The 24,411-nt window shown below is 50.0% G+C and overlaps 1 pseudogene; it reads left to right on the top strand.

Annotated features, from left to right (window-relative positions):
* Positions 1-9,397: 9,397 nt before the first annotated feature.
* Positions 9,398-9,488, top strand: LOC144611635 (U2 spliceosomal RNA; annotated as a pseudogene).
* The last annotated feature ends 14,923 nt before the right edge of the window (positions 9,489-24,411 follow it).

Below are 24,411 nucleotides of genomic sequence, written 5' to 3'. Positions count from 1 at the left end.
AGGTCATTTGGCCCTTCAAGCCATTCATTGTGATCATGGCTGATCATTCACAATCAGTAATCCATGCCTGCCTTCTCCCCATATCCTTTGATTCCGCTAGCCCCTGGAGCTCTATCTAACTCTCTTTTAATTTTTTCCCAGTGAATTGGCCTCCACTGCCTTCTGTGGCAGAGAATTCAACAAATTCACAACTCTCTGGGTGAAAATGTTTTTCTCACCTCAGTTTTAAGTGGCCTCCCCTTTATTCTTAGACTGTGGCACCTGGTTCTGGCATTAGGAACATTTTTCCTGCATCTAGCTTTTATAATTTTATAAGTTTCTATAAGATCCCCTCTCTTCGTTCTAAATTCCAGTGAATACAAGCCCATTATCTACCTGCAACTCGAGCTTCAAGGGACCATGCACCTGCACTCCTCAATCCCTCTGCTCTACAACACTCCCCAGAGTCCTACCATTCACTGTGTAGGCCCTCCCCATGTTAGACTTCCTAATTCACATTGGAAGTTAAAACACCTCACATTTCTCTGTATTAAATTCCATCAACCATTCCTCAGCCCACCTGGCCAATCAATCAAGATCTTGCTGCAATTTTTCACAACCATCTTCGCTATCTGCAAAACCACTCACTTGAGGGAAGTTAGTGCAGAAATAGCAGGGGCTATGACGGAAATATTTCAAACGTCATTAGAAACAGGGATGGTGCCGGAAGATTGGCGCATTGCGCATGTTGTGCCTTTGTTTAAAAAAGGTTCTAAAAGTAAACCTAGCGAATGCTGCGGGAACGGCTGTGACTCGTGTCCGGAGGCTCCGGCGCGGGCCGCGTGGACGTTGGAAGCCCGCAGGCCCCTGGATGGGGGCCGACATCGGGAGCTCCGGCAGCGGCAGAGGCAACGTGTCCGCCCGCCCCGAATCGCGGGGCTTGGGTCGGCCCGCCACGGACCTTTCACCATCCGGCGCGGCCTGGAATAGGCCGCGGGATTTTTTTTCACCGCCCAGCGGGGGCTTCAATATCGGGAGCCCCGACGTGGCAACTCCAACAGCCTGACCGCGGGACAAGACGGCAGGGAAGAGAAAAAGACATTCTGGCCTTCCATCACAGTGAGGAGGGACTGGAGGAGACTCACTGTGATGGATGTTTCTTTTTGTTTGGTGTTAGTTGTGATTGTATGTGTTATTGCATTTTTATTGATTAATCTTATTGGTCTTATTGTTCAACTGCGGGTAATGTTTCATTTTACTACACATTTATGTGTATGTGACAAATAAACGACTATTGACTATTGACTATTGATTAGTTTGACGTCTGTGGTGGGAAAATTAATGGAAAAGATACTTAGGGACAATATATATAATTATTTGGATAATCAAGGCCTGATTAGAAACAGTCAACATGGATTTGTGCCTGGAAGGTCATGTTTGACTAATCTTCTTGAATTTTTTGAAGAGGTTACCAGGGAAATTGATAAGGGCAAGGCTGTGGATGTTGTCTATATGGACTTCAGTAAGGCATTTGACAAGGTTCCACATGGAAGGTTGATTAAGAAGGTTAAATCGTTGGGTATTAATAGTGAGGTTGCAAGATGGATTCAACAATGGCTGAATGGGAGATACCAGAGGGTAACGGTTGACAATTGTATGTCAGGTTGGAGGCCAGTGTCTAGTGGAGTGCCCCAAGGATCTGTGTTGGGTCCACTGTTGTTTGTCATTTACATTAATGATCTGGATGATGGTGTGGCAAATTGGATTAGTAAATATGCAGATGATACTAAGATAGGTGGAGTAGTTGATAGTGAGGTAGATTTTCAAAGTCTACAGAGAGACTTGGGCCTTTTGGAAGGGTGGGCTGAAAGATGGCAGATGGAGTTTAATGCTGATAAGTGTGAGGTGCTGCATTTTGGTAGGACAAATCAAAATAGGACGTACAGGGTAAATGGTAGGGAATTGAGGAATGCAGTGGAACAGAGGGATCTGGGAATAACTGTGCATTGTTCCCTGAAGGTGGAATCTCATGTGGATAGGGTGGTGAAGAAGGCGTTTGGTATGCTTGCCTTTATAAATCAGAGCATCGAGTATAGAAGTTGGGATGTAATGTTGAAATTGTACAGGGCATTGGTGAGGCCGAATCTGGAGTATGGTGTGCAGTTCTGGTCGCCAAATTATAGGAACGATGTCGACAAAATGGAGAGGGTACAGAGGAGATTTACTAGAATGTTGCCTGGGTTTCAGCACTTAGGCTACAGAGAGAGGTTGAACAGGTTGGGTCTTTATTCTTTGGAGCGTAGAAGGTTGAGGGGGGACTTGATAGAGGTTTTTAAAATTTTGAGAGGGACGGACAGAGTTGACGTGGGTAGGCTTTTCCCTTTGAGAGTGGGGAAGATTCCAACAAGGGGACATAGCTTCAGAATTGAGGGACAAAGGTTTAGGGGTAACATGAGGGGGAACTTCTTTACTCAGAGGGTTGTGGCTGTATGGAATGGGCTTCCGGTGGAAGTGGTGGAGGCTGGCTCGATTTTATTATTTAAGAGTAAATTGGATAGGTATATGGATAGGAGGGGATTGGAGGGTTATGGTCTGAGTGCAGGTAGATGAGACTAGGTCAGGGAGAATGGTCGGCGTGGACTGGTAGGGCCGGACAGGCCTGTTTCCATGCTGTAGTTGTTATATGTTATATGTTATATGTATCACCCACCTTTTTGTATCATCAGCAAACATGCCATTCTTGCCATGTGTGGAAGTCCCAAAACTTGAAGGTGCTTTATTTATTAAATACATAAGCTCCTTCCATGCCACAAACCATTTCCAACACTGCTACGCCCTCTGTTGCGTCTCTTGGGTTCTGCGGCGAGTTCCAATAACCATCGCTATCTCCACTAAGCCCCGGCCCTGATCCACATATCTTTAACACATCGTTCCCTCACCTTTGTGTTCCGTTATGCGCGTAATTCCAAAGATGCCAGCTAATTTACTCATTGTCTTTTCCTTAGCTCATTGGGGCACTCAGAAACCGCCAGCTGGAAAACACTAGTGCACAGGTACCTTCGTTATCCATGTATCCTGTGAGGCTGGGTCGCTGGATGTATAGGTATTATTAACATACTAGACCAAGTGGACCCGTTGGGCCCAAACCTCTCCTGCATTCCCCTCCTCCCTCCCCTCCCCAATCCCTCTCCCTCCCCCCCCCCCCACTCCAACCTCCCCTCCCTCCCTCCCCTTCCCCCCACTCCACCCCCCTTAACCCCCTTATCCCCCCCCCTCCCCAGGAGATAGTTAAACATTAAAATGTGAATAACTTTAAAAATATGACACCAATTTCAATTAAACTTCTTCCATTAGCATCAAAGGGACCACAGTGAGTAAGGTGGACCTACAATTGTCGTGCATTTGTGCACCATTTTGGCTGTAGTTCAGGAACAAACAAACAAATAAGAGTTTTAGTATATAGATTAATTATCCTTATCTTTTAGACAATAGACAATAGGTGCAGGAGAAGGCCATTCGGCCCTTCGAGCCAGCACAGCCATTCAATGTGACCATGGCTGATCATCCACAATCAGTACCCCCATACCCCCTGACTCCGCTATCCTTAAGAGCTCTATCTACTCTCTTGAAAGCATCCAGAGAATTGGCCTCCACTGCCTTCTGAGGCAGAGAATTCCACAGATTTACAACTCTCTGACTGAAAAGGTTTTTCCTCATCTCTGTTATAAATGGCCTTATTCTTAAAGTATAGCCCCTGGTTCTGGACTCGCCCCAACATTGGGAACATTTTTCCTGCATCTAGCTTGTCCAGTCTCTATACGATCCCCTCTCATTCTTCTAAACTCCAGTGGATACAAGCCTAGTCTTTTCAATCTTTCCTCATATGTCAGTCCCGCCATCCCAGGGATCAATCTCGTAAACCTACGCTGCACTGCCTCAATTACAAGGATGTCCTTCCTCAAATTAGGAGAACAAAACTGTACACAATACTCCAGATGTGGTCTTACCAGGGCCCTATACAACTGCAGAAGAACCTCTTTACTCCTATATTGAAATCCTCTCGTTATGAAGGCCAACATGCTATTAGCTTTCTTCGCTGCCTGCTGTACCTGCACGCCAACTTTCAGTGACTGATATACAAGGACACCCAGGTCTCGCTGCACTTCCCCCTTACCTAACCTGACACCATTCAGATAATAATCTGCCACCTTGTTTTTGCCACCAAAGTGGATAACCTCACATTTATCTATATTTTATACTGTATCTGCCACACATCTGCCCACTCACTCAACCTGTCCAGGTCACCCTGCAACCTCCTAACATCCTCTTCGCAGTTCACACTTTCACAAAGACTTTGACCGATCCCGTCACTCCTTACCAAATGTGCTGCTATTAAATGTTTAATAATGGGCACAAGCATTCTCCTCACTACCGATGCCCTGTAAAAGTGAGGCTACATTAGCTACAGTGGACACTGGTCCCAAAAGGGACCTCCACAAACACTTCATTCACTTGGCCTTCCCAATTTCCCAAGACTAGATCAAGTGTTGCCCTCTCTCGCGTGGGGACATCTACATACTGCTGGAGAAATCTCTCCTCAACACATTTAAGAAATTGCACCCCATCTAAATCCTTCACACTATGATTTTCCCAATCAATATTTGGAAAGTTAAAATCCCCTCCTACAGCAACCTTATTTGACCTGCAGCTGTCTGCAATCTCCTGGCATATTTGTTCTTCTAATTCTGTTGACTATTTGAGGGTCTGTGGTGCACACCCAAAAAATGGATCATCCCTTTCTTGTTCCTCAGTTCCACCCATATAGCCTCACTAAACGAACCGTCCATAATAGTCCCTCTGACCACTGCCGTGATATCCACCTTAACCAATAATGCAACCACCCCCCCTCCTTTTACTCTCACCCCTGTCTCTCCTGAAGCTCCTGTACATTGAGCTGCCAGTCCGTAACCAGGTTTCTGTAATGGCTACAACGTCCCAGTCGCATATATCTATCCAAGCCTTAAGCTCATCTGCCTTACCCGTCAGGCCCCTTGCATTAAAATACACCCAACCCTCCTTCCTCGCTCTCAGCCTTTCACCTGTCTATTCTGTCCACTAAACTTTCTCTCACCACCCTCCATACCATCCTCTGTCCTGTACGAAAACCAACTATTGAGAATAAGGGTTAGGCCATTTGACTGAGACGAGGAAAAACTTTTTCAGCCAGAGTTGTGAATCTGTGGGATTTTCTGTCACAGAAGGCTGTGGAGGCCAATTCACTGGATGTATTCAAGGGAGAGAGATATAGCTCTTAGGGCTCACAGAATCAAGGGATACATGGAGAAAGCAGGAATGGGGTACTGATTCTGGATGATCAGCCATTATCATATTGAATGACAGTGCTGGATCGAAGGGCCGAATGGCCTACTCCTGTACCTATTTTCTATGTTTCTATGTTTACCCCCCTGCCAATCTAGTTTAAAGCCACCCGTGTAGCATTAGCGAACCTGCCTGAGGCCAGAATGTTGGTACCTCTCCAGTTAAGGTACAACCCATCCCTTTTGCACAGGTCACCCCTGCCCCAGAAGAGATCCCAATGGTCCAGAAATCTAAATCCCTGCCTCTTGCACCAACTCCCCAGCCACATATTCATCTCCCTTATCTTTCTGATTTTACCCTCACTAGCAGGAGGTGCTGGAAGTAAACCGGAGATAACTATTCTGGAGGTCCTGTTTTTCAGCCTTTCACCTAATTCCCAATACTCATGTTGCAGAACCTCTTTCTTCCTACCTATATCGTTTGTGCCAACATGCACAGCAACTTCCGGCTGCTCCCTCTCCCTCTTGAGGATGACGTCCTGGACCCTGGCACCAGGGAGGCAGCACACCATCCTGGCTTCTCCACCATTGCTGCAGAAGCTCCTGTCCACACCTCTATTTATCAAGTCACCCTCCACTATGGCTCTGCCTGACGTCACTCTTCCCTGTTGCGCCTCAACGCCAGGGTTCGAGTCATAGCCCTGGCCGCTACTCGAAGTTTTGTCCGACCCAACAGCTCCCAAGAGGCTCTATCCGTTGTGAAGAGGTACAGCCACTGGGTCCTCCTGTATTCCATGTTTAATTCCCTTCCTCGTCGTCACCCACCTTTGCTCTTCCTGTACACTCGGTGTGCCAACCTCACTGTAGGACCTGTCCAAGGAGTTCTTGCTTTCCTGGATGGTCCAGAGGTCATCCAGCTGTTGCTCCAGTTCCCTAATGCGGTCCTTCAGCAGCTGCACCTGGACACAATTTCCACAGGTGTAGTGGTCAGAGGCACCAGCAGTGTCCCTGACTACTCACATCCTGCAAGAGACACACTGCAACAACTTGCAAAGACTTGATAAACTGATCAAGAAGGACAGCTCTGTCCTGGGATGCCACCTCGACTCAGTGCAGGTGGTGGGAGAGAGGAGGACGATGGCAAAGCTCTCATCACTGCTGGACGACTCCCACCCCATGAAGGACACTGTCACTGCACTGAGCAGCTCCTTCAGTGACAGACTTCTTCACCCCAAGTGTGTGAAGGAGAGATATCGAAGGTTCTTCCTTCCTGCTGCCTTCAGACTGTAAACCAGCACTGCTCCCAGCACACCAGTAAATAAAGATAATCACCAGATTGATTCCTGGGATGGCAGGACTTTCATATGAAGAAAGACTGGATAGACTCGGCTTGTACTCGCTGGAATTTAGAAGATTGAGGGGGGATCTTATAGAAACTTACAAAATTCTTAAGGGGTTGGACAGGCTAGATGCAGGAAGATTTTAATGCTTTTATTGTTGGACTGTGGGTGACTGAATTTCGTCCAATTTGGATGACAAATAAAGCTATCTTGAATCTTGAATCTTGAATCTTGATCCCGATGTTGGGGAAGTCCAGAACAAGGGGTCACAGTTTAAGGATAAGGGGGAAGTCTTTTAGGACCGAGATGAGAAAGTTTTTTTTCACACGGAGAGTGGTGAATCTGTGGAATTCTCTGCCACAGAAGGTAGTTGAGGCCAGTTCATTGGCTATATTTAAGAGGGAGTTAGATGTGGCCCTTGTGGCTAAAGGGTTCAGGGGGTATGGAGAGAAGGCAGGTACGGGATACTGAGTTGGATGATCAGCCATGATCATATTGAATGGTGGTGCAGGCTCGAAGGGCCGAATGGCCTACTCCTGCACCTATTTTCTATGTTTCTATGTTTCTATGTTATTTTATTTTTTAATGAATGCTTATTTATTTTTGCTATCCACTTTGCTCCAGTAACCCTGCAAATATCCCCGTTGTGGGACAAATAAAGGATTATTATTATTATTATTGTCTGCCATTACCACTGGAGCCAAATTACTAATCAGAACAAGATGCACTCACAGAGCTGATTGAAGCTTAGTTCCCACTCGGCTACTGATAGCCCCTTGCAACAGCCTCCTCGCCAAAGACTTACACTTTAACCCTCCACACTATGAGCCAAAGACTTACTCTTTACCCTCAACACAGCCTCTCTGCAACCATGTCCGCTCCCAATAGGCTGACTATGCCTTATCCTTATTTTCTCAATTTACCCGTTTCATTTGCAACCAGTCCAATAGTTTCCTTTAAATTGCTTTAATTAGTCGTGCCTCTCGCCTTCTCCTGACTCCGACAACCGCACCGTTGAAACCATCCCCCACTTTTTAAAGCTGTCAGGTCAAGGACAAAAGTTGTCTGTGAATACCTCGACCAGCTCATCTGCAAAGGCAGCACCTCAACCCTTCAGCTACAAACACTGGTAAACACACCATCGTTGTTGCTCTAGGCATTCCTTGTGATTAGGCTGATTTCCCTCTCTTCATTTCCATCAAGATTTTGAGAGTCACACTTCCAGCTTCTAGCTAAATGCAAGCGAGACTTTGCGGCAGAACTAAATCTCTACTGGGCACAGGAACTGCAGCCAGACCATGGATATCTTCCCCGCGCCTTTCCATTGATGAGCTTTCCAAATTCCAGTCAGAATTTATCCTGGAATTTAGATGTTGTTGGGGGAGTCCAGAACCAGGGGCCACAGTCTGAGAATAAAGGGCAGGCCATTTAAAACGGAGATGAGAAAAAAACTTTTTCACCCAGAGTTGTGAATTTGTGGAAGAAAATAACTGCAGATACTGGTACAAATTGAAGGTATTTATTCACAAAATGCTGGTGTAACTCAGCGGGACAGGCAGCATCTCAGGAGAGTTGCAGGGGAAAGTACCTGGGGAGAGGGTGGGTGATTTGGGCGAGAAGGGGTAGGTTGCAGAGGGAATGGTGTCTGCGGAAAAGGGTGGAGATGGGAAGATTGGCTAGTGATGGGATCCCATTGGTGACGAAAATGTCGGAGGATCATGTGCTGAATGCGATGGCTGATAGAGTGAAAGATCTGGACTGGGGGACTCTGTCCCTGTTGCAACTGGGGGGAGGGGTTGCAAGAGCGGAGCTGCAGGGTATACAATACAATAGAACTTTATCCCAGGAGAGAAATGGATCATATGTATTGAGAAGACCCTTGAAAGGGTTTCATCTGTGATGGAAGAGGGGAAACCCCATTCCCTAAAGAATGAGGATATCTCAGATGTCCTGGTATGGAACACCTCATCTTGGGCGCAGATGTGGCGTAGACTGAGGAATTGGGAGTAGGGGGATAGAGTCTTTGCTGGAGTCAGGATGGGAAGAGTAGTCTAGATAGCTGAGGGAGTTAACCATATAACCATATAACAACTACAGCACGGAAACAGGCCCGTTCGGCCCTTCCAGTCCACGCCGACTACTCTCCCTGACCTAGTCTCATCTACCTGCACTCAGACCATAACCCTCTAATCCCCTCTTATCCATATACCTATCCAATTTACTCTTAAATAATAAAATCGAGCCAGCCTCCACCACTTCCACCGGAAGCCCATTCCATACAGCCACCACCCTCTGAGTAAAGAAGTTACCCCTCATGTTACCCCTAAACTTTTGTCCCTCAATTCTGAAGCTATGTCCCCTTGTTGGAATCTTCCCCACTCTCAAAGGGAAAAGCCTACCCACGTCAACTCTGTCCGTCCCTCTCAAAATTTTAAAAACCTCTATCAAGTTAGTATATTTATCTCTGTATACTTTGTTGTCATCTCCTTGCTAACAATGATCTACATTTTCTTTGAACTACATCCACTTTGATACTTCGTTTTCACACCTAACGTCCTTATCTGTGTCCCCCTATCCCCTAACTCTCAGAAGAAGGGTCTCGACCAGAAACGTCACCCATTTCTTCTATCCAGTGATGCTGCTTGTCCCACTGAGTTACTCCAGCATTGTGTCTTTCTAGTGAGTCATCTGTTGATGTATAGTGGATTGCAGGTAACCCTTTGCTAGCGAGACTTCTGTTGGTGTATATTGGAGCTGCAGGTCGCTTCTCGGCCTTTTGGCTAAGATCAAGTGTAGTATCTGTTCTCGCACAACCTAATGTTCTTATAAGAACAGTATAAGAGCAGTATCTGCATTGGATCATCGACGAGGAGCGGAGGTCAGGAGCACGTGTCTGGTTTAGGGGTGGATCCATGCTGGTTGGGTAACCAACCTAACACCCTTATCCAGGTGGGATGGCAGCAGCAAGTGGAGCTGGAGGGCAGGGTATCCGGAATACCCTGCGTGTATCGGTGAAGGACCTCAGGGAGGGGAACCCTTTCTCAAGGGACCTCTTCATCAAGAAGGTGCTGCTGGAGGCCTGTGGATTCAAGGCCGGGGACATCTTCTGCCTCCAGGACTTCCCAGGTAACGGATATTTCGATGTCACCTTCCAGAACCCGACGGGATGGCAGAAGTTGCTGCAGGACTTCCGTGAGAAGGGGAATGAAGCCCCGCTGTCGCTCCTGAAGGTGCAGCCGCTCTTCACCCTCCCCACCCAGAGGGAACGGATGATCACGGTGCACATGTTTAACCCACATGTGCCCGTCGTGGATGTCCTCACCTTCCTTGCGCGCTACGTCGAAGGGGCCGGGAACTGCGTGGACATAAAGGACTTGTTCGGGATCTGGACGAGCAAGAGGCAGGTAAAGGTGAAGCTGAGGGTGGACGGGAAGGGATTCATCATCCACCCTCCCTCGGTGTTCGCTATCGGAGAGAACCGGGGTTACATGACGTACGCGGGGCAGCCCAGGGTGTGCAGGAAATGCAACAAACCTGGGCACGTGGCGGCAGAATGCAGGACAGTCGTCTGCAGAAACTGCAAACTAGAAGGCCACGAGACAAGGGAATGTAAAGAGAGTAAGAGCTGCAACCTGTGTGGGGAGGCAGGCCACCTTTACAGGGCCTGCCCTAAAAGAGCTAGCACGTACACACAGGCGATAAGAGGGGCCGCTGCCAGCACACCCAGGGTGGACGAGACGCCCCCTACCACGGCAAAAGCCCAAAAAGGAAAGGAGAGCAGGGGCGATGACAGCGCGACCACCAGGAGCCCCCAACCGCAGGACAGAGCCCCCCAGGCCCCTCCCCACGAGGGCGAGTCGATGGAAGAGGGGGAACAGGAAGAGGAGGAATGGAAGGTGGTACAGTCGAGGAAAACGTTGAAGGCTGTGCGCACGGAGAAAAAGCCGGAGGGGGCAAGCAAGTCCCAAAAAAGAGTCCTCTCCCAGGACGAGGCCAGCAACCTCTCCGCGTCGGAGGATGAGACGACCGGGAGGAGCCGACAACGGAAACAGAGGCAGAGGAAGAAAACGGGGGAGGAGGAAGGTAAGAGAAAGAACGTGTCTGTTGCCCCCCAGCCCCAGGAGACTGGGAGCAGTGCCAATGGGCCACAGCTCCGGGAGACTGTGAGCGGCACAACGGCAAATGGGCCACAGCTCCGGGAGACCGGGAGCGGCACAACGGTCAATGGGCCCCAGCTCCAGGAAACTGGGAGCAGTGCAGTGGCCAATGGGCCCCAGCTCCGGGAGACCTGGAGCGGCACAACGGCCAATGGGCCCCTGCTCCGGGAGACCGTGAGCGGCACAACGGCAAATGGACCACAGCTCCGGGAGACCGGGAGCGGCACAACGGCCAATGGGCCCCAGCTCCGGGAGACCGGGAGCACTGCAGTGGCCTCGCCAGAAAATTCACCCTGTGCTGAGGAAGCCACCAGCCTGTACCACTACCTGTGCGACAAAAATGTGCAGGAACTCAGCCAGATGATGGGCGTGCGGGAGGAGGACAGCCTGGAACTCTAAAGGACAATGGAGCTGAAACTGGCATCCTTAAACGTGCGCAGTGTGAAGAGCACTGTGCGATGTGTAACCGCCTTGCAGTACCTGGCCAAGGTAAAGGCGGATGTGACTTTTCTACAAGAGTGCGGGCTGCCACACCTTCGCTGCTATCGGAGGTGGTCGCGATGGTGGCCCCACGGACTGTCGGTATGGTCGGGGGGCAATGATTGTCGTGCGTCCGGTCTGGGGATCTTGCTGCGGGGAGGGGGCTTCACCATCACTGAGGTAAGGGAGGTGGTGGGGGGTCGTCTCTTGGTGGTGGATGTAATGTACCGTGGTTCTCCGCTCCGGCTGATTAATGTGTATGCCTCACCCAGGCGGAGCGAGCGGTTGGCCGTCCTCCAGCAGCTCCCACCGCTGCTGGTCACGTCTAGACCGCTCGTTCTGGCCGGTGACTTCAACTGCATCATCGATGCGGCTGGACGATCCGGCAGTACCAACCACAGACTGGACGGCACCTCCAAACTCCTGGTGGAGACGGTCAAAGATGCAAAGCTGCGCGACGCCTTCAGTGACCCTGCAGGCGGAGCTCAGCCGCGGTTCACCTGGTCAGTACCGAACGGTTCAGCCCAGTCCCGGATAGACTTCCTCTTCACATCGAGGGCCATCACGGTCAGACACACCGACCTCGCGCCGGTGTTCTTCTCTGACCACTGCCTCCTTCAGGCCACCTGTCACCTACAGGAGGACCGGAAGGCGGGCAGAGGGACGTGGAAGTTAAACGTGGAGCTGTTGACCCCGGAGAACGTTGAGGAGCTAAAGAGGGACTACGCATGTTGGAGAACTGTGAGGCCCCTCTTTGACTCCCCGACACTCTGGTGGGAGGCAACAAAGGAGAACATCAAGAAGTTCTTCGTCTCCAAAGGTGTTCAGAGAGCAAGACAGGGTAAGAGGGAACTGTGCCAACTCCAGACAGATTTGCAGCAACTGCTCCTTCTGCAGAGGAGAGGGGTGGACTGAGAGAGTTGAAGGGCCGGCAAGCTCGGCTCTTTACCTCTGAATCCTCCAAGATCATCTTCCGGTCCAGGGTCCGCCATGTTGAGCAGGATGAGACGTGCTCACGTTTCTTCTTCCATAAGGTTCACAGGGGGAGCTCTGTGATCAAAAGCCTTAGGGAGGAGGACGGCTCGGTAACATCCTTGCAGTCAGACATGCTCAAGATCTGCAGATCCTTTTATAAGGATCTGTACGATGTAAAGACCACAGACAGCACCGCCTCCCAGAACTTCCTGTCCTCCGTCACGGAAGTCTTGGACGACAGCAAGCGGGAGAGTCTGGACCAACCACTGACCCTGGAGGAGCTGACTGGCTCCATCCGTTCCTTTGACTCGAGTAAAACTCCCGGAGGCGATGGCTTACCGGCAGAGTTGTACTCGGCTCTGTGGGACTGGGTGGGCCCGGACCTGCTGGAAGTGTACAACGATATACTTCTAGCCGGCAGCATGTCAGACTCTATGAGGAAGGGCAACATCACCCTGATCTACAAGCAGAAGGGGGAGATGAATGACTTAAGGAATTGGAGACCCATCACATTGTTGAATGTAGATTACAAGATCCTGTCTAAGGCCATCGCCAACCGGGTCAAGTCTGCTTTGGGACAGGTGATCCACCCGGACCAAACCTGTGCTGTACCTGGCAGGAAAATCTCAGACAGCCTGGTGCTGCTGAGAGATACCATTGCCTACGTGCAGGACAGACGGGTGGATGCCTGCCTGGTCAGCTTGGACCAGGAGAAGGCCTTCGACAGGATATCGCACACGTACATGAGGGACGTGCTCTCCAAAATGGGCTTTGGGGAGGGAATCAGGAAGTGGATACAACTGCTCTACTCCGATATCTGTAGTGCAGTCCAAATTAATGGGTGGGAATCAGACAGCTTCCCCGTCAGGTCTGGAGTCAGGCAGTGTTGCCCTCTCTCCCCTGTCTTGTTCGTCTGTTGCATTGAACCCTTTGCCGAATCCATCAGGAAGGATGCGAGCATAAGAGGAGTGACATTGCCAGGCAGTGGGGGCACTCAGGTCAAGGCCTCCCTGTACATGGACGATGTCGCCGTCTTCTGCTCGGATCCAGGGTCGGTCCGCAGACTGATCAGCGTCTGCGACCAGTTTGAGTTGGCCACGGGGTCCAGGGTAAACCGCAGGAAGAGCGAGGCCATGCTCTTTGGCAACTGGCCTGACTGATCTTCCATCCCCTTCACAATCAAGCCTGACTTCCTGAAGGTGCTGGGGATCTGGTTCGGGAAGGCTGAGGCATGTAACAAAAATTGGCTGGAGTGGATAGCCAAGGTGGGGAAGAAGCTGGAGCTGTGGAAGCAGCGCTCCCTCTCCATCACGGGGAAAAACCTGGTCATCAGGTGTGAGGTGCTCTCGGGGCTGCTGTACTTGGCGCAAGTGTGGCCCGTCTCTCCCTCCTACGCCAAGGGGATCACCCAGGCCGTCTTCCGCTTCATCTGGGGGTTGGCGATGGACCGGGTGCGATGAGCCACAATGCACAAGTCGGCAGACAACGGGGGTAAAGACGTGCCCAACGTCGCCCTCATTCTGATGGCCACCTTCGTGTGTGGCTGCATCAGGCGGAGCATAGAGCCAAGGCACGTGGGCACCAAATGCCACTACCTGCTGAGGTTCTACCTGTCCCCGGTGTTGCGAAGGATGGGCCTGGCGCAGATGCCACGAAATGTGCCAGTCAGCTGGACATTGCCGAACCATCTGTCGTTTGTGGACAGGTTCTTCCGGACCAACACCTTTGACCACAAGTCCATCGGGCAGTGGTCAGCACGGAACGTCCTGCAGGCACTGCAGGGGAATGACTCCATGGATCCTGTGGCGTGGTTCCCAGAACAGACAGCCCAGCTTGTCTGGCAAAATGCCTCATCGCCAGAACTCACCAACAAGCACCAAGACCTGGCTTGGCTGGCGGTGAGGGGAGCCCTCCCAGTCAGATCCTTCCTGCACCGCCGGAACCTCACTACCGGCGCACGCTGCCCTCGGGACGGCTGCTACGGAGAGGAGACAGTGGCCCACCTCTTCACAGAGTGTGGATTTGCCAAGAGAGTCTGGAGAGGTCTGCAGGGGTCCGTGTCACGATTCATTCCGAGCAGCTCCGTCACAGAGGACTCTGTGATCTACGGACTGTTCCCAGGGACGCATTCCGAGACTGACATCGAGTGCTGCTGGAAGGTCATCAACTCGGTGAAAGACGCTCTTTGGTCTGCCCGAGCTTTGTTGACCTCCCAGCGGAGCGAGCTGTCCGTCAAGGAATGTTGCTGACTGGCCCACTGCAGACTGCAGGAGTACGTGCTGAGGGACGCACTGAAGCTTGGTGCAGCCAACGCTAAGGCCCTGTGGGGGAGGACCACAGTCTAGGGTCCTTCCGCTGCTGGACATGGGGGGGGCAGGGTGTGGTGGAGAGAGACGCCCCTCCAAATAAGGGATATTGGGTAAATGTCTAAATGTAAGTAAATGTCTAAGTGAATGTCTGTACCAAATGTAACCTCCGGAAATGTCGGATGGGCTTGTTTAAGAATATGTTTTGTGAATGATATTTATTATTTGAATAAAGTATTTTTTGATATAAAAAAAAAAAAAAAGGTAACCCTCATCTGTGTTAGCGGGACATCTGTTGGTCTATATATTCACAAAATGCTGGAGTAACTCAGCAGGTCAGGCAGCATCTCGGGAGAGAAGGAATGGGTGACGTTTCGGGTCGAGACCCTTCTTCAGACTGCCCTCCTGCTCTGTTGGTCTATAATCGAACTGCAGTCAACACTCACCAGTGCTATTGAGACATCTGTTGGTGGTAAGTGGAACTGCAGGTAATTGCTATGGAGACATCTGTTGGTGGTAAGTGGAACTGATCTTTCGTTTTCGCACCTTACATTCTCTTTGCACCCTTCCACTTCTCCAGTTTCCTTCTCTCAAGAGTCTGAAGAAGGGTCTTGCCCCGAAACGTCACACATTCCTTCTCTGCAGAGATGCTGCCTGTCCCACTGAGTTACTCCAGCATTTTAATAATAATAATAATAATGTATTACATTTATATAGCGCTTTTCAAACACTCAAAGACGCTTTACAGGGATTTCTAGAACATAGAGAAGTGAATAAATAGATAAATAAGTAAACGAACAGAAAAAGGAGACAGAAGGTGAGGTGACCTTCAGTGATTATTCAGTGCTTATCTTTGGTATAAACTAAAGTATAAACTAAATGCTTCTTTTACATTTACCAAGTCACATTTATAGTAATTCAGCGGGTCAGGCAGCTTCTCTGGAGAGAAGGAATGGGTGACGTTTCAGGTCGAGACATCTTCACACCAATAATTTCTAATACTAATAATGTTTTGCTTTGATAATTGCTTGTATGTATGTATTGACAATTGTAAATTTCATATGAAAGTGGATAGCAAGAGATCATTCATTGTAAATAAAAGATACATAAATTGTCATCAGTTTTCTGTGTGTTCTTAGCTGTTACTGTCGACTGGTCTGCTGGGAGCAGTGCTGGTTGTGCAGTCTCACAGCAGCGGGAAGAAAGGACCTCCTATATCTCTCCTTTACGCACTTGGGGTGAAGGAGTCTGTCACTGAAGGAGCCACTCAGTGCAGTGACAGTGTCCTGCATGGGGTGGGAGTCATTGTCCAGCAGCGATGTTAGCTTTGCCATCATCCTCCTCTCTCACACCACCTGCACTGAATCGAAGGGGCAGCCCAGGACAGAGCTGGCCTTCCTGACCAGCTTGTCGAGTCTCTTCCCTTCCGCATCCAGCAGACCACTCCATAGAAGATGGCCGATGCAACCACCATGTTGTAGAAGGTCCTTAGGAGTGCCCCCTGCACTCCAAAGGACCTAAGTCTCCTTAGCAGATAAAGTCTGCTCTGGCCCTTTCTGTATAGAGCATCAGTGTTTTCAGTCCAGTCCAGTTTATTGTTGAGGTACTTATAAGAGTCCACCCTCCCGATGTCCATTCCCTGGATGTTCACCGGTGTCGGGGGGACCTGGCTGCACCTGTGGAAATCTACCACCATCTCCCTGGATTTCCTCGCGTTGATCCGGAGGCGGTTCTGCTGGCACCAGTCCACAGACTCCTTGATCAGTTCTCTGTACGCCCTATAATCATCGCCTGTGATGAGGCCGACGATGGCAGAGTCGTCAGAGATCTTCTGTAGATAGGAATTTGCAGAGCTGTGCCTGGTCTGCAGTGTACAGGGTGAACAAGAATGGCGCTAGCACTGTTCCCTGCGAAGCCCCAGTGCTGCAGACCACCCTGTCCGAGACCAGGTCCTTTGTCCTCACATACTGTGGTCGGTTGGTGAGGTGTCCAGAATCCAGGATGTGAGGTAGTGATCCACTCCTGTGCGCTCCAGCTTGCCCCCCAGAAGCCCCGGCTGGATGGTGTTGAAAGCACTGGAGAAATCAAAGAACATGATTGTCACAGAGCTATCCGGCTTCTCCAGGTGTGAGAGAGCTCTGTTCCGCAGGTAGATGATGGCGTCCTCCACCCCGATGCGAGTCTGGTAGGCGAACTGCAACGGGTCCATTGATGGTCTCACCAGGGGGCGGAGATGGGCGAGGACCAGATGCTCCAGTGTCTACATCAGGTGTGATGTCAGTGCCACCGGCCTGTGGCTGTTGAGTTCCTTCGGGTGCTGCGTCTTTGGTACCGGTACCACGCAGGATGTTTTCCACAGCTGTGGAACTCTCCCCAGTTTCAGGCTCAGATTGAAGACGTGCTCCACTATTCCGCACAGCTGGTCTGTACAGGACTTGAGGAGCCTCCAGCTGATGCCGTCCGGACCAGCCGCCTTCCTCACATTGATCTTCATGAGCTCATTCCTCACCTGGTCTGTGGAGAAAGACAGATTGGACCACAGGGGCTGGGTGTGAGAGGACGAGGGGGTGTGGGGGGAGGGGGGGGGTGGTGTGGGGGAGATGGTGGGGGTGGTGGGGTTGGGGCAGGAGGAGCAGAAGCATTGGGTGGTGACTGTGACCCAAGTGCTGTGGGAAGGGAGGTGGGGCAGTGAACCGGACGTGCAGACAAGGGGGACTGCAGCAGGGGTGACTGGACCGGGGGAGGGGGAGGTGACTGATCGAACCTGTTGAAGAAAAGGTTCAGATCGTTCACCCACTTCTGGTCCCCCATGGCCCGGGAGTCTGGTTCCTTGTCCCCAGAGATGGTTTTGAGGCCTCTCCAGACTCCACTACTAAAAATATATCAAAAAAAACTTTATTCCAGTAATAAATATTTACAAAAACATTTTCTTTTCAAAAACTCCCTCCGACATTCCCGGAGGTTATACATTCACTGCAGATATTCATTAGCAAATTTACACAGAATCCCTTATTTGGAGGGGCGTCTCTCTCCACCACACCCTGCCCCCCATGTTCAGCAGCGGAAGGGCCCTAGACTGTGGTCCTCCCCCACAGGGCCTTGGCGTTGGCTGCACCGAGCTTCAGAGCGTCCCTCAGCACGTACTCCTGCAGTCTGCAGTGGGCCAGTCGGCAACATTCCTTGACGGACAGCTCGCTCCGCCGGGAGGCCAACAAAGCTCGGGCAGACCAAAGAGCGTCTTTCACCGAGTTGATGACCTTCCAGCAGCACTCGATGTCGGTCTCCTAATGCGTCCCTGGGAACAGTCCGTAGATCACAGAGTCCTCTGTGACGGAGCTGCTCGGAATAAATCGTGACAGGGACCCCTGCAGACCTCTCCAGACTCTCTTGGCAAATCCACACTCTGTGAAGAGGTGGGCCACCGTCTCCTCTCCATAGCAGCCGTCCCGGAGGCAGCGTGCGCTGGTAGTGAAGTTCCGGCGGTGCAGGAAGGATCTGACTGGGAGGGCTCCCCTCACCGCCAGCCAAGCCACGTCTTGGTGCTTGTTGGTGAGTTCTGGCGATGAGGCATTTTGCCAGACAAGCTGGGCAGTCTGCTCTGGGAACCACGCCACAGGATCCATGGAGTCATTCCCCTGCAGTGCCTGCAGGACGTTCCGTGCTGACCACTGCCCGATGGACTTGTGGTCAAAGGTGTTGGTCCGGAAGAACCTGTCCACAAACGACAGATGGTTCGGCAATGTCCAGCTGACTGGCACATTGCGTGGCATCTGCGCCAGGCCCATCCTTCGCAACACCGGGGACAGGTAGAACCTCAGCAGGTAGTGGCTCTTGGTGCCCACGTGCCTTGGCTCTACGCTCCGCCTGATGCAGCCACACACGAAGGTGGCCATCAGGATTAAAGGCCCTCTTTTTCTCCTTAAGGAGATCCTTTATGTCAGGGTTGACCCTGGGTTTGTTGTTGGAGAAAGACCGTACAGTCCTGGTGGGTACAGTGTTCTCCACACAGAAGTTAATATAGTCCATGATGCACTGGGTTAGACTCCTGCAGCTGCAATTCCTAGTGTCTTTATCAAGACCAATTGTTGGTGTAATGGAGACATAAGAAACTGCAGCTGTGGAATCTTGAGCAAAACACAAAGTGCTAGAGGAAGTTAGTGGTTCAAGCAGCAGGGATTAGATAAAGCGTTGGTTCAGGACTGAAGTAGTGGTGCAGCTGGTAGAGCTGCTACTTCACAGTATCAGAGATACGGGCTCCATCCTGACCTGGGACACTATCTCTGTGGAGTTGTGTAGGAAAATAACTGCATTTGCTGGTACAAATCGAAGGTATCACAAAATGCTGGAGTAACTCAGCAGGTCAGGCAGCATCTAGGAGAGAGGGAATGGGTGACGTTTCAGGTCGAGACCCTTCTTCAGACAGAATCTCCACATCTCTGTGGAGTTTGTACGTTCTCCCTGTGAGCGATGTAGATTTCCTCAGGGTGTTCCAGTTACCTCCCGCATCCCAAAGATATATGGGTTTGTAGGTTAATCAGCCGAGTAAAATTGCCCTTAATGTGCAGAGTGGATTTAGAAAGTGGAATAACATTGATTCGGTGTGAACAGGTTAGTCTGATCAGTCTGAAGATAGATCAGTCTGAAGAAGGGTCTCAACCCGAAATGTCACCCATTCCTTCTTTCCAGAGATGCTGCCTGTCCCGCTGAGTTACTCCAGCATTTTGTGTCTATGATCGATAGTTAGTGTAGACTTGGAGGGCCGAAGGGCCTGGTTCCAACCAGCTGTATCTCAAAACCAAAGGGCTCTGACCTGAAACATCGCCTGTCTATTCCCTCCTCTGATGCTGCCTGACACATTGCGTTCCTCCAGCTCCTTCTAATAGACCCCCAGATGCAGACATGTTCCATAATATCAGCACAGCCCATCCCCAACTCTCCTTCCTCCACTTCCCTCTCATGGCCAATTGCCAATTGCAAGTAGTCATTGTGGATCCTGCTGATCTGCCCCACACAGATTTCCTGTTCGGGCCCTTAAGGAACCTACTCTTTCTCTGGTACCTTTTTGCTTCCAATACAAAAAAATTGGGGATCCTCCTTAATCTTGCCAAGGTCATTTCATGCCCTCTTTATTTAATTTCTTTATGTTCTCTCCTACATCAGGTATAAACCTCAAAGCACCCCCTCGATTTCAAATGCTCATTCCTAACAATTGCTTCCTTCTGATTCCTGATTAAATGTTGTATTTCCACGTTAACCAAGGTCCTGAACTTACCATCTCCGTCTCTTACCCTTAGAAATGCGCTGACTGATCTCCCTTATCAGATGTTGTTTTCCCTCCAGCAGCAGCTCCCAATCTACTTCTGTTGTGTCCTGACTTATGCTGTTAAAATCAGTACCTCCTCCCCCCTCCCCCCCATCCTCAATTTTATACCCCCTCTTTCTCCACGACTATCTTTAAACTTGCTAAACAGGGCAGCATGGTGGCACAGCGCCCAGTCGCAGGTTTGATCCTGAATACGGGTGCTTGTTTGTACGTTCTCCCCTTGACCGTGGGTTTTCTCCGAGATCTTCAGTTTCCTCCCACACTCCAAAGATGTGCAGGTTTGTAGGTTAATTGGCTCGGTATGACTGAATAATTGTCCCTGGTGTGTGTAGATCGTGTTAATGTGCGGGGATCGCTGGTGGGTGCAGACTTGGTGGCCGAAAGGGCCTGTTTCCGTGCTGTATCTAAATTAAACTATGATCATTTTACAAATTCTCCCTCATCCAAGCCTCAGCAATGGCAATCGCAGTGGGCCATTCATGTGTGATGGCGGTGGGCAGCCAGGGGCACTGCCCGAGTCAGCAGTTTGCCTCTGCTCCAGGCTTCTGTCCATACCCAGGTGCCCCTTGAGTGGGAGCACACGTTGACCACGTGCACTTTGGCTGCTTTCTGGGACCGTTAGGAACCACAGGGGCTTGCATGCATCACAGTTCAAGGTTTCAAGGACATCACATTTTACTTAATACCAAGATAGACACAAAATGCTGGAGTAACTCAGCGGGACAGGCAGCTTCTCTGGAGAGAAGGAATGGGTAACGTTTTGGGTCGAGACTTCTTCACACCAATAATGTCTAATACTAATAATGTTTTGCTTTGATAATTGCTTGTATGTATAGTTTTTTAAAAATTGACATTTCGTTATAATGTATTAGTCGTTCTTCGAACCTGTAATAAACTTAAAGGGCAATTCCAGTCAATATTGTGAAAGTTATAATCAGCCACTACCACAACTTGCCGGCAAATCGGAGCGGCTCAGAATGGCAGCGGTCAGTAAGGACAAGTTGGGCTGAAGGGCCTGTTTCATGCTGTACAGCTCTATTATGATGTTTACACCATTCTTTGATGTGCCCACACATCTGTTCCAATTCCTGCTGACTTTTGGGAGGCCTCGTCCATCAAAGTGGTCATCGCCCCTTTTCTGCCTTTATCCTCATTAGCAGGTCCCTCCACGATGCAATGCCACACCCCCTCCTCTGTAACACCTCCTCTGGGCGTCCTTCTTGTGAGCAAAGTCTTTGAGGTGGGAGTTGACGGTTGGGATTTCTTGTTGGTTCTCCATCCATCTATTCTCCAATTTTAGCCACAACAGCTGGGTAGCGGAAACTGGTCCAGAAGCAAAGATCGCCATAGACCAGCAATCTCAGCTGCAATAAACATTTTAATCAAGAGCAAGAAGACACAATGCAAGACCAATATAATACAATTATTCTTCTTCTTAAGCCCTTTGCTCCTCTAGAGAGCGTAGGCCATTGACAAATGTCCTCCACCCCACGTGGTTGTTGGCAGTTCTTTCGAGATCTCCCCAGTTGAGCCTCTCCCAGACATTTCCGCCTGGACACCTCTTCTCCAGCTGTTCCTGGGGCCACCTCTTTTCCTTTTTCCTTTTCAGGGCTTGCCCGGTGATGTTTGTGGCAGGTTTTCTGAGGGTGTCTCCCATCCAACTCCATTTTCTCTTTCGAATTTGTAAGTCAATGGGATCCTGGCTTGTTCTTTTCCACAGGTCCATATTGCTTACTTTGTCTCTCCTCCAGATGTTTAGTATTCTCCTGAGGCAGGTGTTAATGAATGTTTGCAGCCTGTTTGTTGTGTGTTTTGTTGTTTTCCACATCTCTGATCCATACAACATTACCTGCTTCACATTTGAATTAAAGATGTGTATTTTGGTGTTGATTGAGATGTATTTTGAGCTCCAGATCTTCCTGAACATGTTAAACACCCCCCTAGCCATTGATTCTGCTTTTTTATGTCTGCATCTGCCCCTCCGGTGGTGTCTACAACACTGCCTAGGTATGTGAATGTTTCTACCTCCTCCAGGGCAGTGCTGTGCATGAGGACATGGTTGCTGAGTTTGGAGTGGATCTTCATCACCTGTGTCTTTGCTGTATTGGGTGTAAGACCAAGTTTTGTTGCAGCTTGTAAGAGTCTGTCCGTCTTCTCCTGCATTTGTATCTGTGTGTGTGAAAGGAGAGTTATGTCGTCTGCAAAGTCAAGGTCATCCAGCTGTTCCCACATTGTCCACTGAATTCCATTTCTTTTCCCTTCAGTAGTTTCCATCATGATCCAGTCAATTGCCAGGAGGAACAGGAATGGTGACATGAGACATCCCTGCTTGACGCCCGTCTTGACACTAAAGCTCTGGGAGAGCTGGCCTGCATGCATAACCTTGCATGAGGTTCCATCATACGAGTTCTTGATTAAGTTTATGATCTTGGTGGGAATTCCATAGTGGTCCATTAGGCGCCATAGTGTTGTCCTGTCTAAGCTGTCAAATGCTTTCTCAAAGTCGATGAAGTTGATGTACAGGGACGTGTTCCATTTAATAAACTCTTCAATGATGTTGCTATGTGGTCTGTGCGTGAGCGATCCTTGCTGAATCCTGCTTGCTGGTCCCGTAGCCTCTCGTCTACAGCTTCCTGAAGACGGTTGAGGATGACTCGGTTGAGAATGTTACTGGGTACAGAACGTAGGGTGATCCCTCGGTAGTTGTTATAATACAATGCACTGCCATTAAAAACACAATATTTCAGGATCAAAGACACACAACAGTCCGGCACGTGATGCACTGACCTGCACTCCCCTGCACTCCACGCCAGGCCAATCTTCCATCGCATGGAATCAACTGTAATTTCATTGCATGCATTTGCCTGATGCATTGTTGCCCGAGCATGCAAGTTTACATCAGTGCACGAGATCACCTTCCCTAGTCCTCCTGCAAGGTTTGTCCCAACAACCCTATTTAATACAAATCTCACACTCAGCCGCCGATAGTCCCCATGCCTCCCTCTCAATTACACCAACCGAGTCACTCGTCCACCGGGCACCTGACCAGCAGTCTTTGTCGCCAATTTTCACAGAAGTTGTTATGAGGGGAAAGGTCTCTCAGTTTATCAGCGGGGATCGCTGGTCGGCACAGACTCGGTGGGCCCAAGGGCCTGTTTCTGCGCTGTATCTCTAAACTAAACCAGACTTTGTTTTCCTGATGAAAGCCAAGGATATTGACAAGCCAGCTTGCCAGGGGAAATCTGCTCTCTGTACACATCTAAATGTCTGACATTTGCTGCTGTTATTGTGACAGTTGTTCCACTTTGGCCATGGAATCCTTTATGTCCAATTGAGTGGATGGGTGGGGCCTCTATCATCTATCTATCTATCCATCCATCCATGCATCCATCCATCCATCCATCCATCCATCCATCCATCCATCCATCCATCCATCCATCCATCCATCCATCCATCCATCCATCCATCCATCCATCCATCCATCCATCCATCCATCCATCCATCCATCCATCCAACCAACATCTATCTATCCATCTAACATTTATCTATCTATCTATATTATTATACAACTAAAACTCAGATCTTGTGTGTATATATATATATCCGTATGTAAATATATGTTTTTCAGTGATTTTGCCAAAACGGTAAACCACAACGCTACAATTTTTGTGCCACCTTAATCACCACTCTCGCGGCCACTCTTTAAAACAAGTTTTATTTAAATTGGTCTTATATTGTTTAAGTTACAGACATTTTTTAATTCAAAAATCTCATTTCTAAACACATTTTTCCAAGGGCCGTTGTGCGTATGACGTCACCATTGGGCAAGCACGGACTCTCTCTTCACTCGCACAAACAAGATGGACGCCGTTAGCGGAGCCGCCCACCCGCAATCACAGGCTCCCCTCTCCCCCACAACTGCCGCCAGTAATCACAGCTCGGCTAGGCCACAGCCGCCGCCGCGCTGCCCGTCTCCAGTCGTCCGCCGCTCCGGGAGAGTAAAAGTGGGGGGGGCGTTGAGGGTGCGACGAGGAGAGAGTGGGGGTGGGAGGGAGAGGGACTGGGGAGGGGGACAGCGGGGGTGGGGGGTTGGTGGTGGGGGGAAGAGAGAGTGGGGGAAAGGGAGGTGGTGGGGAAAGGGGAGGTCGGGGAGAGTGAGAGTGGCGATGGGGAGGAGAGAGTGGGGAAAAGGGGGGTCGTGGGGAAAGGGGAGGTGGGGAGAGTTAGACTGGGGTGGGGGAGGAGAGAGTGGCCTCCTCAGTCACACCCTCTCCCCTTCCCTGCCCCCCCTCTACGAGGAACTTTGTCTAGTTGTGTCTAAAAATGCAACTGTTTATATGGCCATCCTTCACCCTGCTTGTCTGATCATATGTTATTTCCCAAATGGAGTTAGACTGTGAATAGCATTGCCAACTGTCCTGTATTAGCCAGGACATCCCGCATATTGGGCTAAATTGGTTTGTCCCGTACGGGATCGCCCTTGTCCCGTATTAGGTTCGGACAGTGTAGGCTAATGGAGTGTGTTCGGGGAGC

Source organism: Rhinoraja longicauda, chromosome 40, assembly GCF_053455715.1.
Source record: "Rhinoraja longicauda isolate Sanriku21f chromosome 40, sRhiLon1.1, whole genome shotgun sequence".
In the NCBI taxonomy this organism is placed as follows: Eukaryota; Metazoa; Chordata; class Chondrichthyes; order Rajiformes; family Arhynchobatidae; genus Rhinoraja; species Rhinoraja longicauda.
Note: the sequence above shows the minus strand (reverse complement) of the source record. Positions and strands in the feature narration are given on the sequence as shown.